We start from the raw sequence: 18,440 nt of genomic DNA on the forward strand, positions 1-18,440 counted from the left end.
AGAGGTTGGGGTGATCTTGGACCTGGCCTGGAGGTGGCGTAGGTTAAACAGCTTCCCATTGGTTCTATAGTTTAGTTCCACTCCAGCGGGGAGCTTGTTGATTGTGAAGTGAGCATGGTGGCGAGGAAGATTGAGAAGAGGGTTGGGGCGATGATGCAGCACTGTTTGACCCCGGTCCGGACGTGGATTGGGTCTGTAATGGATCCGTTGGTAAGGATCACGGCCTGCATGTCATCGTGAAGCAGGCGAAGGATGTTGACAAACTTTTGGGGGCATCCGAAATGGAGGTGGACGCTCCATAGACCCTCACGGTTGACAGTGTCAAAAGCCTTTGTAAGATTGAAAAAGGCCATGTATAAGGGCTGGTGCTGCACCCTGCATTTTTCCTGCAGCTGTCGCGCTGCAAAGATCATGTCCGTTGTGCCCCGTAGGGGACAAATCCGCATTGTGACTCCGGAAGGAGCTCCTCGGCCACAGGGAGAAGACGATTGAGGAGAACTCGAGCGATAACTTTCCCAGTGGCTGAAAGCAGGGAGAATCCCTTGTAGTTACCGCAGTCGGACTTGTCTCCCTTTTAAAAAATGGTCACAATCACTGCATCTCTCAGATCTCCCGGCATGCTCTCCTCCCTCCAGATGAGAGAGATGAGGTCATGTAGCTGCGCAAGCTCCCACAAACAGCAATATAATGACCAGATAATCTGTTTTATTATGTTGATTGAGGGATAAATTTTGGCCAGAACACCAGGAATAACTCCCCTGCTCTTCTTTGAAATAGTGCCGTGGGATCTTTCATGTCGACCTGAGAGAGCAGACGGGGCCTCGTTTAACATCTCATCCAAAAGACGGCACCTCCGACAGTGCAGCACTCCCTCAGTACTGCACTTGAGTGTCAGCCTAGATTTTTGTGCTCAAGTCTCTGTAGTGGGACTTGAACCCACAACCTTCTGACTCAGAGGCGAGGGTGCAACACACTGATCCACAGCTGAAATGAACAAAGCATGATGTTCCAAGGCTTTAAAGCAAGATTATAGTTTAGAAAACTTGGATTATAACACAACAGGACAGAATTACACCATCAAATTGTTTCTCGTGATAATCTACCTTGATTACATGATTGTCTTGTGATGGTTCCATGGTGTCCATTACTTTCAATATAACCTCCAATAGGCATCATGCAGAAACAAAAATTAGAAATAGCTTCCAACTTACTAAATGTAATATTGATCTCAAAATAAAATTAGGAACAACTGCATAATTCAGTGCTTTGACAGCTATTTTTTCGGTGGCTATTTTAGTTCCTTCTTGCTTTTTTAAACATTTCAGTTTCAATATTACTGTTTCTTCTGTTTCAGTTTCATTATTTTCAGTTCTTTTAAAAACCTGTTTGTACTTTTTCTTTTTCAGAATTGATTTTTTTAAAAACATGCATCATCAACTTACAAACTTTGTTTTGATGATCATCCCTGGACTATAGATGGGTAAAGAGCACATGGCTCTTTCTCCTTCTTTCCCTTTCTTTCAATTTTCATCTATTATGCTCCTGTAGCTCATGCAAGAAACACAAGAACATAAGAAATAGGAGCAGCGGGAGTCCATTCGGACCCTCGGGCCTGCTTTGCCATTCAATATTATGGCTGATCTTCTACCTCAACTCCACTTTCCTGCCCTATCCCCATAATCCCTTGATTCCCTTAGTGTCCAAAAGTCCATCGATCTCGGTCTTGAGTGTATAGAGAATGTTTCCACTTGTGGGGAAGAGCATAACTAGAGGCCATCAATATAAGATAGTGACCAAGCGACAAAGGCATGCTTAAACTTTCACAATGACACCGATCCTCTGGCCCTCAGGAAGGAAGCTAGCACTTCCTGAGACAGACAGGAACTGATTTAAATGGATGTGTTTTTGGGTGGTGCTGATGATAAGTAAACAAATTAGCAAATGTACAAAGAAGTCAAATGCATAAAACAATTTGCATTTATATAGTGTCTTTAACATAGTAAAACTTCCTAAGGCACTTCACGGGAGCATTTTCAAACAAAATTTGACACCAAGCCATAAAGGAGATATTAGGGTAGAAAATAAATATGTTTTAAGGAGCACCTTATGGATGAGAGAGGTAGAGAGACTGAGAAGTTTAGGGAGGAAATTAAGAGTGCTTGACGGTTAATACTACTATCTGTATTTAAGGAAGGATATACTTGCTTTGGAGGCAGTTCAGAGAAGGTTCACTAGGTTGATTCCGGAGATGAGGGGGTTGACTTAGGAGGATAGGTTGAGTAGGTTGGGCATCCACTCATTGGAGTTCAGAAGAATGAGAGGTGATCTTATTGAAACTTGTAAGATAATGAGGGGGCTCGACAAGGTGGATGCAAAGAGGATATTTCCACTCATGGGGAAACTAAAGCTAGGGGACATAGTCTCAGAATTAGGAGCCGCCCATTTAAACTTGAGATGAGGAGAAATTTCTTCTCTCAGAGGGTTGTAAATCTGTAGAATTCTCTGCCCCAGAGAGCTGTGGAGGCTGGGTCATTGAATATATTTAAGGCGGAGATAGACAGATTTTTGAGCGATAAGGGAATAAAGGGCTATGGGGAGCGGGCGGGGAAGTGGAGCTGAGTCCATGATCAGATCAGCCATGATCTTATTGAATGGCGGAGCAGGCTCGAGGGGCCAAATGGCCTACTCCTGCTCCTATTTCTTATGTTCTTATAAACAAACAAGTAAAAATGTAGAACATAGCAAAAATGGTCAGTATTACATATCTGAATTTCTCTCCTTTCATACAATATCACACATACATACTAATGGGTTTCCTGTGACACTGTTCACAGGAAGTTAGAGTTAGCAGGTGGCAGTGGCCACAAATGCAAGTGTGTTTTTGCATTTTAATGGCAGCAGCAGCAGTGGACGAGTGGGAAATCTGGGCTGGCTGGGTGAAGAGGCGTCAGGTGGCTCAATGGTGGGGCCATTGTTGTACAGGGCCTTGGTGAGGCCATACCTTGTGTATTGAATGTAGTTTTGGTCTCCTAACTTGAGAAAGGACATTCTTGCTATTGAGGGAGTGCAGCGAAGGTTCCCCAGACTGATTCCCGGGGTGGCGGGACTGACATCACAAGAAAGACTGGATCAACTGGGCTCTTATTCACTGGAGTTCAGACGAATGAGAGAGGATCTCATAGAAACATTTAAAATTCTGCTAGGTTTTGACAGGTTAGATGCAGGAAGAATGTTCCCAATGTTGGGGAAGTCCAGAACCAGGGGACACAGTCTAAGGATAAGGGGTAAGCCATTTAGGACCGAGATGAGGAGGAATTTCTTCACCCAGAGAGTGGTGAACCTGTGGAATTCTCTACCACAGAAAGTTGTTGAGGCCAATTCACTAAATATATTCAAAAAGGAGTTAGATGAAGTCCTTACTACTAGGGGGATCAAGGGGTATGGCGAGAAAGCAGGAATGTGGTACTGAAGTTGCATGTTCGGCCATGAAACCATTGAATGGCGGTGCAGGCTAGAAGGGCCGAATGGCCTACACCTGCACCTATTTTCTATGTTTCTATGTTTCTATGTTTCTATCCCAAACTGATAGCAATATCACAGAATGAAATATACAGTATCTATCCCATATTCAGCTATCAATCTCACACCGACACACAGTACCGGAGAGTGAATAGCAGTGTCTGTCCTATACACACCTGTCTATCCTACAATGGCACACAGTACCAGAGAGTGAGTGACAGGGTCTTTCGTATATTCTCCCTCTATCCCACACTGACGCATTTTTTCAGAGAGTAAAACATCGCTCGTTTTTGGAAAAATAATATATTTATCAGTTTGGTCACACTGTTTGCAGGATGGGAGTTAAAGTATCTGCATTTTGTATTCCACTGACAAGCAAACACTGCCACACAGTAACAGAGAGTGGCAGTTAAACTATCTATCCTATAGTCAACAACAATACCCAAACTGATATGTATGACCAGAGAGTGAGTGGCAGCTATTTGTTGTACACAACTGTCAATCTCACACTGACACACAGTACCAGAGAATCAGTGGCAGTGTCTGTCCTATACACATCTGTCAATCCCAGACTGGCACACAGTACCAGAGAGTGGGTGACAGTGTCTGTCCTATACACACCTGTCAATCACACACTGACACACAGTACCAGAGAGTGAGTGGCAGTGTCTGTCCTATACACACCTGTCAATCTCATACTGGCACACAGTACCACAGAGTGAGTTACAGTGTCTATCCTATACATACCTGTCAATCTCACACTGACACACAGGAGCAGAGAGTGAGTGACAGTGTCTGTCCTATGCACACATGTCAATCCCACACTGACACACAGTACCAGAGAGTGAGTGACAGTGTCTGTCCAATACACACATGTCAATCACACACTGACACACAGTACCAGCGAGTGAGTGACAGTGTCTGTCTTATACACACCTGTCAATCACACACTGACATACAGTACCAGAGAGTGAGTGACAGTGTCTGTCCTATACACACCTGTCAATCACACACTGACATAAAGTACCAGAGAGTGAGTGACAGTGTCAGTCCTATACACACTTGTCAATCACACACTGACACACAGTACCAGAAAGTGACTCATAAATATCTAATCTACCATAACAAGCAATTTGAAACTGCCCCATTGTCCCATTGAGTGACAAAAACAATATAAGTCCCTTTTCACCGGACCAGTGAGTGTAGAACATAGTATTGGGGGTAATGTTTTGATGTGGATAGAGAACTGGTTGGCAGACGGGAAGCAGAGAGTCAGGATAAATGGGTCATTTCAGAATGGCAGGCAGAGACTAGTTAGATGCCGCAGGGCTCAGTGCTGGGACCCCAGCTATTTACAATATACATCAATGATTTAGACGATGGACTTGAAAGTAATATCTCCAAGTTTGAAGATGACACTAAGCTGGGTGGCGGTGTGAGCTGTGAGGAGAATGCGAAGAGGCTGCAGGGTGACTTGGACAGCTTAGGTGAATGGGCAAGTGCATGGCAGATGCAGTATCATGTGGATAAATGTTAGCTTTTCCACTTCGGTGGCAAAAACATGAAGGCAGAATATTAACTGAACGGCGGCAGATTAGGAAAATGGGGGGTGCAACGAGATCTGGGTGGCATGGTACATCAGGCATTGAAGGTTGGCATACAGTTTGGCGCAGGTGGTGAAGAAGGCAAAAGGCATGTTGGCCTTAATAGCTCGGGGATTTGAGTATAGCACCAGGGAGGTCTTACTGCAGTTGTACAGTGCCTTGCTGAGGCCTCACCTGGAATATTGTGTTCAGTTTTGGTTTCCTAATCTGAGGAAGGCCGTTCTTGCTATTGAGGGAGTGCAGCGAAGGTTCACCAGACTGATGCCATGGATGGCAGGACTAACATTTGAGGAAAGATTGGATCAACTGGGCCTGTATTCACTGGAGTTTAGAAGAATGAGAGGGGATCTCAGAGAAACATATAACATTCTGACGGGACTGGACAGGTTAGATGCGGGAAGAATGTTCCAGATTTTGGGAAGTCCAGATCCAGGGGACACAGTCGAAGGATAAGGGGTAGGCCATTTAGCAATTAGTTGAGGAGATACTTCTTCACTCAGAGAGTTGTGAACCTGTGAACCTGTGACTTTATCTTCTGCAGAGAGTTGTTGATGCCAGGCCATTAGATATATTCAAGAGGGAGTTGGATATGGCCCTTATGGCTAAAGGGATCAAGGGGTATGGAGAGAAAGCAGAAAAGGGGTACTGAGGTGAATAATCAGCCATGATCCTATTGAATGGTGGTGCAGGCTCGAAGGGCCAAACGGCCTACTCCTGCACCTATTTTCTATGTTTCTTTGAACCCAGCCAGAGTCATCACCTTTATGGGAGGGGAAGCAGTGAGTGTAGAACTGAACCCAGCCAGAGTCAGTATCTGCAGGGGAGGGCACCAGTGAGTGTAGAACTGAACCCAGCCAGAGTCAGCACCTTCAGGGGAGGGGAACCAGTGAGTGTAGAACTGAACCCAGCCAGAGTCAGCATCTGCAGGGGAGGAGAACCAGTGAGTGTAGAACTGAACCCAGCCAGAGTCAGCACCTTCAGGGGAGGGGAACCAGTGAGTGTAGAACTGAACCCAGCCAGAGTCAGCACATTCAGGAGAAGGGAACCAGTGAGTGTAGAACTGAACCCAGCCAGAGTTGGTGATGAAAATTGGGAGCAGCGGAAAGCTGAATTTCACGACAGGAATGAGGAAGAGAGTATGGAGTGGGAATTTACTGCTTTCTGGAACAAGAGAGGAAAGAATGTTCTCTAGAATCTAGAAATGTCTGTTCTGAATTTCTGTCCTGTACTTGCAGTAATGATTTTTGTAAACTCCTTTTACAGGTTATTCGAGGGGCGGGATTTGCAGACGGGGAACACAAACCAAACATCACATCAAGATCTGACGGAATCACTCGATTCCTCAGGACCTGAATATCATCTGCGCTTCAATGTGGAAGGAGAAAAGTTTGTCTGTTCTGTCTGTGGGAACAGATTTCAAATATCAGTGATACTGGAAAAGCACCGAGACACACACACTCGAGTGAGAGTGTTCCAGTGCACTGACTGTGGAAAGAGCTTTAACCAGTCACACAGGCTGACAAAACATTGCAACATTGACAGCGGGGAGAAACCGTACACGTGTTCTGTGTGTGGACCAGATTTCAACTGATCGTCCAACCTGGATAGACACAAGGACAACCCCACCACGGAGAAACCTTGGGAATGTAGGGACTGTGGGAAGGGATTCAATTACCCATCTGATCTGGAAGTTCATCGGCGCTGTCACACTTGGGAGAGGCCGTTCATCTGCTCTAAATGTGGGAAGGAATTCACTGCTCATTCCAACCTGTTCAAACACCAGCGAGTTCACACAGGGGAGAAGCCATTCACCTGCTCTGAATGTGGGAGGGATTCACTCTGTCATCCCATCTTCTAACTCACCAGCGTGTTCATACTGGGGAGAGGCCATTCAGCTGCTCTGAATGTGGGGAGGGATTCACGACATCATCCCACCTGCAGAGGCACCATCGAGTTCACACTGGGGAAAGACCGTTCACCTGCTCTGACTGTGGGAAGGGATTCATACAGTCGTCCCACCTTGTAGCTCACCAGCGAGTTCACACTGGGGAGAGGCCGTTCACCTGCTCTGAGTGTGGGAAGCGATTCACTACATCATCCCACCTTCTGATGCACCAGCGAGTTCACACTGGAGAGAGCCGTTCATCTGATCCGAGTGTGGGAAGGGATTCACTCGGTCATCTGACCTGCTGATACACCAGCGAGTTCACACTGGGGAGAGGCCATTCATCTGCTCTGAGTGTGGGAAGGGATTCACTCGGTCATCTGACCTGCTGACACACCAGCGAGTTCACTCTGGAGAGAGGCCATTCATCTGTTCTGAGTGTGGGAAGGGATTCACTTGGTCATCAAACCTGCTGACACACCAGCGATTTCACAAGTGACTGCAGGGTTTGGATTCGCTGTTGTCCCAGCGAATAATGACCATTCTGACAGTTGGGCTTTCATTCTGCAGATATTGATTACCCCTATAACTGGACTGGAGTTTAATATTCGGGATATTTGACAAAATAATCAATGGGAAAAGGGTCAGATAAAAAAATAACGCTGATTGTGTTTGCATCCATACTTCATCCTTTAAGAAACATAAGAAATAGGAGCAGGAGAAGGCCATTGTGCACTCAAACCTGTTCTGCTGTATAATAAGATCATGACTGATCTGATCTTGGCCATAGCTGCACTTCCTTGCCTGATCACCATAACACTTCAGTCCATTATCGCTCAAATGTCTGGCTTTCTCCACTTTAACTAATTTCAATGACCCTGCCTCCACAGCTCTCTGGGGTAGGAAACTCCAAAGTTTTACGACACTCCAATAGAAGACAATTCTCTTCATCTCAGTTCTAAATCGGCTGCACGTTATTCTTAAACTATGCCCCCTAGTTCCAGATTCTCAACGAGTGGAAACATCATCTCTGCATCTACCTTGCTGAGCCCCCTCAGTATCATATGGTTCCATAAGATCATCTCTGATTCTTCTAAACTCCAATGAGTATAGGCTCAGACTATCTTCCTAAGTCAACTCCTTCATCTCAGAAATTAAACTCGTGAAGGTTCTCTGAACTGTCTCCAATGCAAGTATAACACTCCTTAAATAAGGAGATCAAAATTGTACGCAGTACTCCAGGTGTGGTCTCACCAATACTCTGTACAATCATAGCAGGACTTCCCTGCGTTTATACTCCATCCTCCTCCTTACAATAAAGGCCAACATTTCTTCGCCTTCATAATTATTTCTTGTACCTGCATACTGACTTCATGCACAAGGACCCCCAGGTCCATCAATACTTAAGCATTTTGTAATATCTCTCCATTTAAATAATAAATTGTATTTTTATTTTTTCTACAAAAGTGGTTAATCTCACACTTTCCTAGAGTAACTCAATTGGTCCACTAAATTAGCCTGTCTGGATAATGTTGCAGATTATTTCTGTCCTCCACACAATGTGCTTTCAAACACATCTTTGTATCATCAGCAAACTTGGAAACATTACACTCGATCCCTTCATCCAAGTCATTAATATAGATTGTCAATAGTTGCAGCCCCAGCAGTAATCCCTATGACCCCCAACCAATTGCCATTTGACAAACGGAAACTGACCCATTTGTCCCGACACTGTCTTCTGTTAGAACATCAGAACATAAGAATTAGGAACAGCCGCTCGAGCCTGCTCTGCCATTCAACAATATCATGGCTGATCTGGCCGTGGACTCAGCTCCACTTACCCGCCCGCTCCCCATAACCTTAATTCCCTTATTGGTTCAAAATCTATCTCTCTGTGACTTGAAAACATTCAATGAGCTAGCCTCAACTGCTTCCTTGGGCAGAGAATTCCAGATTCACAAATCTCTGGGAGAAGAAATTCCTTCACAACTCGTTTTTATATTGGCTCCCCCGTATTTTGAGACTGTGCCCCCTAGTTCTAGTCTCCCCGACCAGTGGAAACAACCTCTCTGCCTCTGTTTTGTCTATCCCTTTCATGATTTTAAATGTTTCTATAAGATCACCCCTCATCCTTCTGAACTCCAACGAGTAAAGATCCAGTCTACTCAATCTATCATCATAAGGTAAACCCCTCATCTCCGGAATCAGCCGAGTGAATCGTCTCTGTACCCTCTCCAAAGCGAGTATATCCTTCCTTAAGTAATGTGACCAAAACTGCACGCAGTACTCCGGGTGCGGCCTCACCAATACCCTGTACAGTTGCAGGAGGACCTTCCTGCTTTTGTACTCCAACCCTCTCGCAATGAAGGCCAACATTCAATTCACCTTCCAATTTACCTGCTGCACCTGCAAATTAAGTTTTTGGGATTCATGCACAAGGACCCCCAGATCCCACTGCACCGCAGCATGTTGTAATTTCTACCCATTCAAATATTATTCCCTTTTACTGTTTTTTTTCCCCAAGGTGGATGACCTCACATTTTACGACATTGTATTCCATCTGCCAAACCTTAGCCCATTCGCTTAACTTATCTAAATATCTTTGCAGCCTCTCTGTGTCCTCTACACAACCTGCTTTCCCACTAATCTTTGTGTCATCTGCAAATTTTGTTACTTAACACTATGTCCCCTCTTCCAGGTCATCTATGTATATTGTAAAAAGTTGCAGTCCCAGCACTGATCCCTGTGGCACACCACTAACCACCGATTGCCAACATCAAAAGGACCCATTTATCCCGACTCTCTGCTTTCTGGTAGTAAGCCAATTCTCTATCCATGCTAAAACATTTCCTCTGACTCCGCGTACGTTTATCTTCTGCAGTAACCTTTTGTGTGGCACCTTATCGAATGCCTTTTGGAAATCCAAATACATCACATCCATCGGTACACCTCTATCCACCATGCTCATTATATCCTCAAAGAATTCCTGTAAATTAGTTAAACATGATTTCCCCTTCATGAATCCATGTTGCGTCAGCTTGATTGCACAATTCCTATCTCGATGTCTCGCTATTTCTTCCTTAATGATAGCTTCAAGCATTTTCCTCATGACAGATGTTAAACTAACTGGCCGATAGTTACCTGCCTTTTGTCTGCCCCCTTTTTTAAACAGAGGCGTTACATGAGCTGTTTTCCAATCCGCTGTTACCTCCCCAGAGTCCAGAGAAATTTGGTAGATTATAACGAAGGCATCTGCTACAACTTCCGCCATCTCTTTTAATACCCTGGGATGCATTTCATCAGGTTCAGAGAACTTGTCCACCTTGAGTCCCAATAGCCTGTCCAGCACTACCCCACTAGTTATAGTGATTGTCTCAAGGTCCTCCCTTCCCACATTCCCGTGACAAGCAATTTTCGGCAAGGTTTTTGTGTCTTCCACAGTAAAGACCGAAGCAAAATAATTGTTTAAGGTCTCAGCCATTTCCACATTTCACATTATTAAATGCCCCTTCTCATCTTCTAAGGGACCAACATTTACTTTAGTTACTCTTTTCCGTTTTATATATCAGTAAAAGCTTTTACTATCTGTTTTTATGTTTTGCGAAAGTTTATTTTCATAATCTATCTTTCCTTTCTTTATTGCTTTCTTAGTCATGCTTTGCTGTCGTTTAAAATATTCCCAATCTTCTAGTTTCCCACTAACCTTGGCCACTTTATACACATTGGTTTTTAATTGTTAGTTAGCCCACCCTAGTCTATCCATGCTAATATATTTGCCCCAGCCCAGTGAAATGTTGTCTTGTGCAGTAACCTGTTATGTGACACCTTATTGCTTACCTGCTGGATAACCAAATACACCACATTCATTGGTTCCCCATTATCCACCTTGCACATTACTTCCTCAAAGAGCTTCAGCAAATTTGTAAAACATGATTTCTCTTTTTTAAAACCATACTGACTCTGCGTATCTGTATTATGCTTTTCCAAATGTCCTGCTCGTGCTTCCTTAATAATGGACTCCAGCTTTTTTCCAATGACAGAATTTAGGCTATTTTCTGTCTCCCATCTTTTTTTAAATATTTTTACATTTGTGGTTTTCCAATCTTCTGGGACCTCCCTAGAATCCATTGAATTTTCGTAGATTACAACCAATTCATCCACTATCTCTGCAGACCCTAGGTTGCAAGCCATTGGTCCAGGGAACCTGTCCACTTTAGTCCCATTATTTTACCAAATACTACGTCTTTAGTGATAGTGATAGTTTTTAGTTTCTCCCTCTCTATAGCTTCTTGATTATCTACTATTTGGATGTTTTTAGTATCCTCTACCATGAAGACTGATACAAAATATTTGTTCAAAGTCTCTGCCATTTCCCTGAACCCCATTATTAACTCCCCCGTCTCATCCTCAAAGGGATCAACATTTATTTTAACCAGTCTTTTACATTTTTTTCCTGGTATTAGTCATAATATTATGAGCTGGATTGGGAGTGGGCTGGCAGTGCGTAGGCAGCAAGCTGTTATGGATAGATTGGGTTGGTTTGGATACCGGTCAGCAGTGAGCTCCCGCAGGAGTTGGTGTGGGATATGTTGCTCATCCTATTTTTATTAATGATCTGGTTGTAGATGATGGGGGCACAATCTATAAATTTGCATAAGGATATCAAGATTTGTGCGAGTCTTAGGGGCCCTGCTGCTTCAGGCAGATCTTACTGGTTTGGGAGATTTGTCTCATGACTGGCAAATGGTGTGTAAGTTAGATAAGTGCACTGTTATGCACGTGGGCAGGGTAAATGCTAAACAGCCATTCATGCGTCAGTGAAAAGCACTAAAGAAGGTGGAGACAGAGAGAGATTTGGGCATTCCAGTACATATATCGTTGAAGGTTCGAAGTCTGGAGGCTGCTCAACCATTGGAGCAGGTCGGGGAGCAGAAGGAGCAGGCCTAGCCCAGTAGTCTGAGCGGCCCCCAGCCTGTGATCACCATCGGTGCTACAAAGTGGCTTTCTCTGATCCAAATTGAGGATCTCGCACTTTCCGAGTTGAATTCCATCTGGCACAGTTTTTTCCGCATTTTTATGCAGCCAAATCACAGATATTGAAGATCAGGATGTAAAAGAACCAGCCATCGGTGGTCTCGAACCACCATTCTTTCACTTAATAAACGAAAGTGCTACCCGATTGCACTTTAGAGATGTGCTGAATTATTAGCAACAACATATGAGGTTATCGAGCCAAAACTTCAGATCACAGTGAGCAAGCTAACAACTGTCCAGTCTGTTCAGTTATCCCAATTAAAGAGCGCAGTATTCATTATGGGAACATGCAAATGGTTGATGAAAGAAAATACATTTAACAAATTGATCAGAAAACCCGTGTCCGGCTATTAGCATGGTTCATCAACCAATTAACATGGTATCTAGGTTTCTCACAACATTGGGAATCTTTCCACGAGTTCTTCTGCTATAGTATTCTTCAATGTAGGGATCAGATATACACGTGTTTGCTTCACAAGATGCCCTGGCAACCAGGCATTCTCAAGCCAAGGCTACTGATGGGTCCCTGCTCTTTCTGCTTTATATGGCGGTCAGCAGCATGCAAAGTGAAACAACGAACCACGGGCCTGTAATGGAGCCTCTACCCATCCTGCTCTGTGTGGGTCTCAGTACCACACTGGGTGATGGAGTAACATACCACAGGTGGGAATGGAGCCTGGGCTTTCCCTGCTCTGTGTGGGTCTCAGTACCACACTGGGTGATAGAGTAACATACCACAGGTGAGGATGGAGTCTGCGCTTTCCCTGTACTGTGTGGGTCTCAGTACCACACTGGGTGACACAGTATCATACCACAGGTAGGGATGGAGAATGGGCTTTCCCTGCTCTGTGTGGGTCTCAGTACCACACTGGGTGATAGAGTATCATACCACAGGTGGGGATGGAGTCTGGGCTTTCCCTGCTCTGTGTGGTTCTCAGTACCACACTGGTGAGAGAGTATCATACCACAGGTGAGGATGGAGTCTGGGCTTTCCCTGTTCTGTGTGGGTCTCAGTACCACACTGGGTGATAGAGTATCATACCACAGGTAGGGATGGAGAATGGGATTTCCCTGCTCTGTGTGGGTCTCAGTACCACACTGGGTGATAGAGTATCATACCACAGGTAGGGATGGAGTCTGGGCTTTCCCTGCTCTGTGTGGGTCTCAGTACCACTCTGGTGAGAGAGTATCATACCACAGGTGAGGATGGAATCTGGGCTTTCCCTGTTCTGTGTGGATCTCAGTACCACACTGGGTGACACAGTAACATACCACAGGTAGGGATGGAGAATGGGCTTTCCCTGCTCTGTGTGGGTCTCAGTACCACACTGGGTGATACAGTAACATAACACAGGTGGGGATGGAGTCTGGGCTTTCCCTGCTCTGTGTGGGTCTCAATAGCAGGTAAAAACAGAGAGTAAAAGCTTTTACAGATATATAAAACGGAAAAGAGTGACTAAAGTAAATGTTGGTCCCTCAGAAGATGAGAAGGGGGATTTAATAATGGGAAATGTGGAAATGGCTGACGCCTTAAATAATTATTTTGCTTCGATCTTCAGAGTGGAAGACACAAAAACCATGCCAAAAATTTTGGTCACAGGAATATGGGAAGGGAGGACCTTGAGACAATCACTACCACTAGAGGCGTAGTGCTGGACAGGCGAATGGGACTTAAGGAAGACAAGTCCCGTGGTCCTGATGAAATGGATCCCAGGGTATTAAAAGAGTTGGCGGAAGTTATAGCAGATGCATTAGTCATAATCTACCAAAATTCTCTGGACTCTGGGGAGGCACCAGCGGATTAGAAAGTAGCTACTGTAACACCTCTGTTTAAAAACGGGGGCAGACAAAATGCAGGTAACTATAGGACGGTTAATTTAACATCTGTAGTGGGAAAAATGCTTGAAACTATCATTAAGGAAGAAATAGCGGGACATCGAGATAGCAATAGTGCAATCAAGCAGATTCATGAAGGGGAAATAATGTTTAACTAATTTACTGCAATTCTTTGATGATATAACGAGCATGGTGGATAGAGGTGCACCGATAAATGTGGTGTATTTAGATTTCCAAAAGACATTCGAAAAGGTGCCACACAAAAAGGTTACTGCAGAAGATAAAGGTTCGCGGAGTCAGACGAAATGTGTTAGCATGGATGGAGAACTGGCTGGCTAACAGAAAGCAGAGAGTCGGAATAAATGGGTCCTCTTCGGGTTGGAAATCGGTGGTTAGTTGTGTGCCACAGGGATCAGTGCTGGGGACACAACTATTTACAATATACATAGATGACCTGGAAGAGGGAACAGAGTGTAGTATATCAAAATTTGCAGAAGACACAAAGATTAGTGGGGACGCGGGTTGTTTAGAGGACACAGAGAGGTTGCAAAGAGATTTAGATAGGTTCAGCGAATGGGCTAAGGTTTGGCAGATGGAATACAATGTCGGAAATTGTGAGGTCATCCACCTTGTGAAAAAAACAGTCAAAGGGAATATTATTTGAATGGGGAGAATTTACAACATGCTGCGTGCAGAGAGACCTGGGGGTCCTTGTGCATGAATCCCAAAAAGTTAATTTGCAGGTGCAGCAGGGAATCAGGAAGGCGAATGGAATGTTGGCCTTCATTGCGAGAGGGATGGAGTACAAAAGCAGGGAGGTCCTGCTGCAACTGTATAGGGTATTGGTGAGGCCACAACTGGAGTACTGCGTGCAGTTTTGTTCACCTTACTTAAGGAAGGATATACTAGCTTTGGAGGGGGTACAGAGACGATTCACTAGGCTGATTCCGGAGATGAGAGTGTTACCTTATGGTGATAGATTGAGTAGACTGGGTATTTACTCGTTGGAGTTCAGAAGGATGAGGGGTGATCTTATCGAAACATTTAAAATAATGAAAGGGATAGAAAAGATAGAGACAGAGAGGCTGTTTCCACTGGTCGGGAGACTAGAACTAGGGGGCACAGCCTCAAAATACGGGGGAGCCAATTTAATACCGAGTTGAGAAGAATTATTTTCTCCCAGAGGGTTGTGAATCTGTGGAATTCTCTACCGAAGGAAGCAGGTAAGGCTAGCTCATTGAATGTATTCAAGTCACGCATAGATAGATTTTTTACCAAGAAGGTAATTAAGGGTTACGGGTAGCGGGCGGGTAAGTGGTGCTGAGTCCACTACCAGATCAGCCATGATCTGGTTGCATGACTGAGCAGAATCGAGGAGCTAGATGGCCTACTCCAGTTTCTAATTCTTATGTTCTTATGTAAGCAAACTGGGTGATAGAGTAACATACCACAGGTAGGGATGGAGTCTGGGCTTTCCCTGCTCTGTGTGTGTCTCAGTACCACACTGGGTGATAGAATAACATACCACAGGTGGGGGTAGAGCCTGGGCTTTCCCTGCTATGTGTGGGTCTCAGTACCACACTGGGTGATACAGTAACACACCACAGGTGGTGACGTAGTCTGGGCTTTCCCTGCTCTGTGTGGGTCTCAGTAAAACACTGGGTGATACAGTAACATAACACAGGTGCGGATGGAGCCTGGGCTTTTCCTGCTCTGTGTGTGTCTCAGTACCACACTGGGTGATAGAGCAATATACCACAGGTGGGGATGGAGTCTGGGCTTTCCATGCTCTGTGTGTGTCTCAGTACCACACTCGGTGATACAGTAACTTACCACAGGTGTGAATAGAGCCTGGGCTTTCCCTGCTCTGTGTGGGGCTCAGTCCCACAACCCCTTGCAATAAATTAAGATGCATAATGCGGAAGAAGGAAACTGATCGCATTCTGTTGTGTGGAGCTCAGTGCGATACCGGGTGTGATATGCAAATTCTCCACACAAGCTGAGCCCCTGGGGCACAGCCAGTAGCTGCCTCCCTGCAATGACAGACAGGGAGCAGAGACTAAGGTTGTAGTTTCACATGATTAAGCTGCTTTATTAGGCGATTCCTCAGCTGTGAATCCCCCAGCAAAGACTTCATGGAGTGTATAATATAAGTGAGATTCAACATCAGCATCAGAAAAGCTCTCCTTGCTTTGCGACTCTTATCTCTATGCAACTTCTCGCTGCTAAAGAGTGAACTTAATATAATTTCACCTTGGCTCGGGGTCAGTGTGGCTCAGTATATTTTGGGCTGTTTGAAATGCAATGTAATTGGCCGCCCCTGAACCAATTTACAGCTTGCCCCAGCCATGAACAGCGCATCATTCGTTGCAGTAGTACAAAATACACTTCTATGCCTGTTGTTTTAATTTCAGCAGTAAATGACTCGATTTCTCTCAACATATGGAACTATAACTGCCGATTGACACTGTAAATGTTGCAAACATTTAACTGCAAGTGTCAGATCAATCATGGTTATCATTAGGCATCAATTTACCTTTTTGCGCTACACCCTCACTTATCACAGCATGGCTATCAGTCAATGCACTGCCAGTGTGAAAAAATTCAACATTTTAAACTTAGCAACGTGTGCAAGACTGTAATCAGAGAGCGCTTGGGCCATGGGCAGTGAAACTAATCCTGAGCATTAAGATATTTATGAAGCCTGGGCGCCTCCTGTATTTCGCATTGGCTCACTGTGTGCCTCTGTTTAGGATTCGCAGGCGATTTCCCAGCTCTGAATTCATGCAGTGTTTGATGTAATTCACTGTGTCTTCAACACAGTGAGATCTAGCCTGGTGAACAAACTTTGTATCTTTATGAACACTTCATAACACTAGCCTGGTGTGCAAGCTTTGTATCTTTACGAACATTTCAGCAGAACATTAAATCAACAGATGGAACTAGAATTGCTGATTGACACTGTAAGTTTTGCCAACATTTAACTGCAGTGTGAGAACAATCACAATTATCATTATGCTTCCATGTACGTTTTGGCTCTGCATCACCCGAAAAACCTAGCTCCCCCAACAGTACTCAAAGCAGTGTATCTGTTTTGCAGGGGGATGACCAGAGGGGACCCTTGCACTATCTTTCTTGCACTACTCATCCTGCTGGTCTTCCATTCCCTATCTGGCTGTGGACCCTTCTGCTGCGGTAAGACCAACTCACTACACGTGATACTCACGTCATTCTCAGCATCGTGGATGTTCCAGAGTGAATCCACCCTCAGCTCCAACTCCGCAACGCGGACTGTCAAGAGCTCGAGGCGGATACACTTCCCACAAACGTAGCGCCCAGGGACACCGGAAGTGTCCCCAAGTTCCCACATGGTACAGGAGGAGCATATCACATGTCCGAGCTCTCCTGCCATGTCTTAACCTTAGATACCCTTAAATTGGTAATAACAATGTTAATGTTCACTTACTGATATAAAAATAAAAGAAAAGCTACTCACCAATCACCAGCCAATCACTTACCCCATTGGCTGTGACGTCACTTTTTGATTACTTTCTACTTCTATTTTGCTTTCTCTCCTGCTGTAGCTGCCTTTTGATAGGCTGCTCCCGCGTCTCACCAACTGCCGCTGGCTCTCGATCTCCTGCTGGGCCTTTTATAAGCTGCTCACGCGTCTCACCAACTGCCGCTGGCTCTCGATCTCCCGCTGGGCCTTTTATAGGCCGCTCCCCTCTCACCAACTGCCGCTGGCTCTCGATCTCCCGCTGGGTCTTTTATAGGCCGCTCCCCATGGTCAGAGGGTCTGGTGAGAAGGAGGAACTGAGGGAAATCCTTATTAGTCATGAAATTGTGTTGGGGAAATTGATGGGATTGAAGGCCGATAAATCCCCAGGGCGTGATGGACTGCATCCCAGACTACTTAAGGATGTGGCATTGGAAATGGCGGATGCATTGAGAGTAATTTTCGAACATCCAAAGACTCTCTTCAGTTCCTATCAAGTGGAGGGTAGCCAAGGGAGCCAAACTTTTTAAAAGAGGAGGGAGAAAGAAAACAGGCAATAATATGCATCAGTAGTGCGTAAAATGATGGAATCAATTGTTAAAGATGTCACAGCAGCGCATTTGGAAAGAGGTGACATAATAGGTCCAAGTCAGCATGGATTTACGAAAGGGAAATCATTCTTGACAAATATTCTGGAATATATTTGAAGATGATTCCAGCAGAGTGGACAAGGGAGAACCAGTTGATGTGGTATATTTGGACTTTCAGAAGGCCTTCGACAAGGTCCCACACAAGAGATTAATGTGCAAAGTTAAAGCACATGGGATTGGGGATAGTGTGCTGACGTGGATTGAGAACTGGTTGTCAGATAGGAAGCAAAGAGTAGGAGTGAATTGGTAATTTTCAGAATTGCAGGCTGTGATTAGTGGGGTACCGCAAGGTTCTGTGCTGGGGCCCCAGCTGTTTACATTGTACATTATTGATTGAGACGAGGGGATTAAATGTAGTATCTCCAAATTTGCGGATGACTCTAAGTTGGGTGGCAGTGTAAGCCGCGAGGAGG

Source organism: Pristiophorus japonicus, unplaced genomic scaffold (assembly GCF_044704955.1).
Source record: "Pristiophorus japonicus isolate sPriJap1 unplaced genomic scaffold, sPriJap1.hap1 HAP1_SCAFFOLD_35, whole genome shotgun sequence".
Lineage (NCBI taxonomy): Eukaryota > Metazoa > Chordata > Chondrichthyes > Pristiophoridae > Pristiophorus > Pristiophorus japonicus.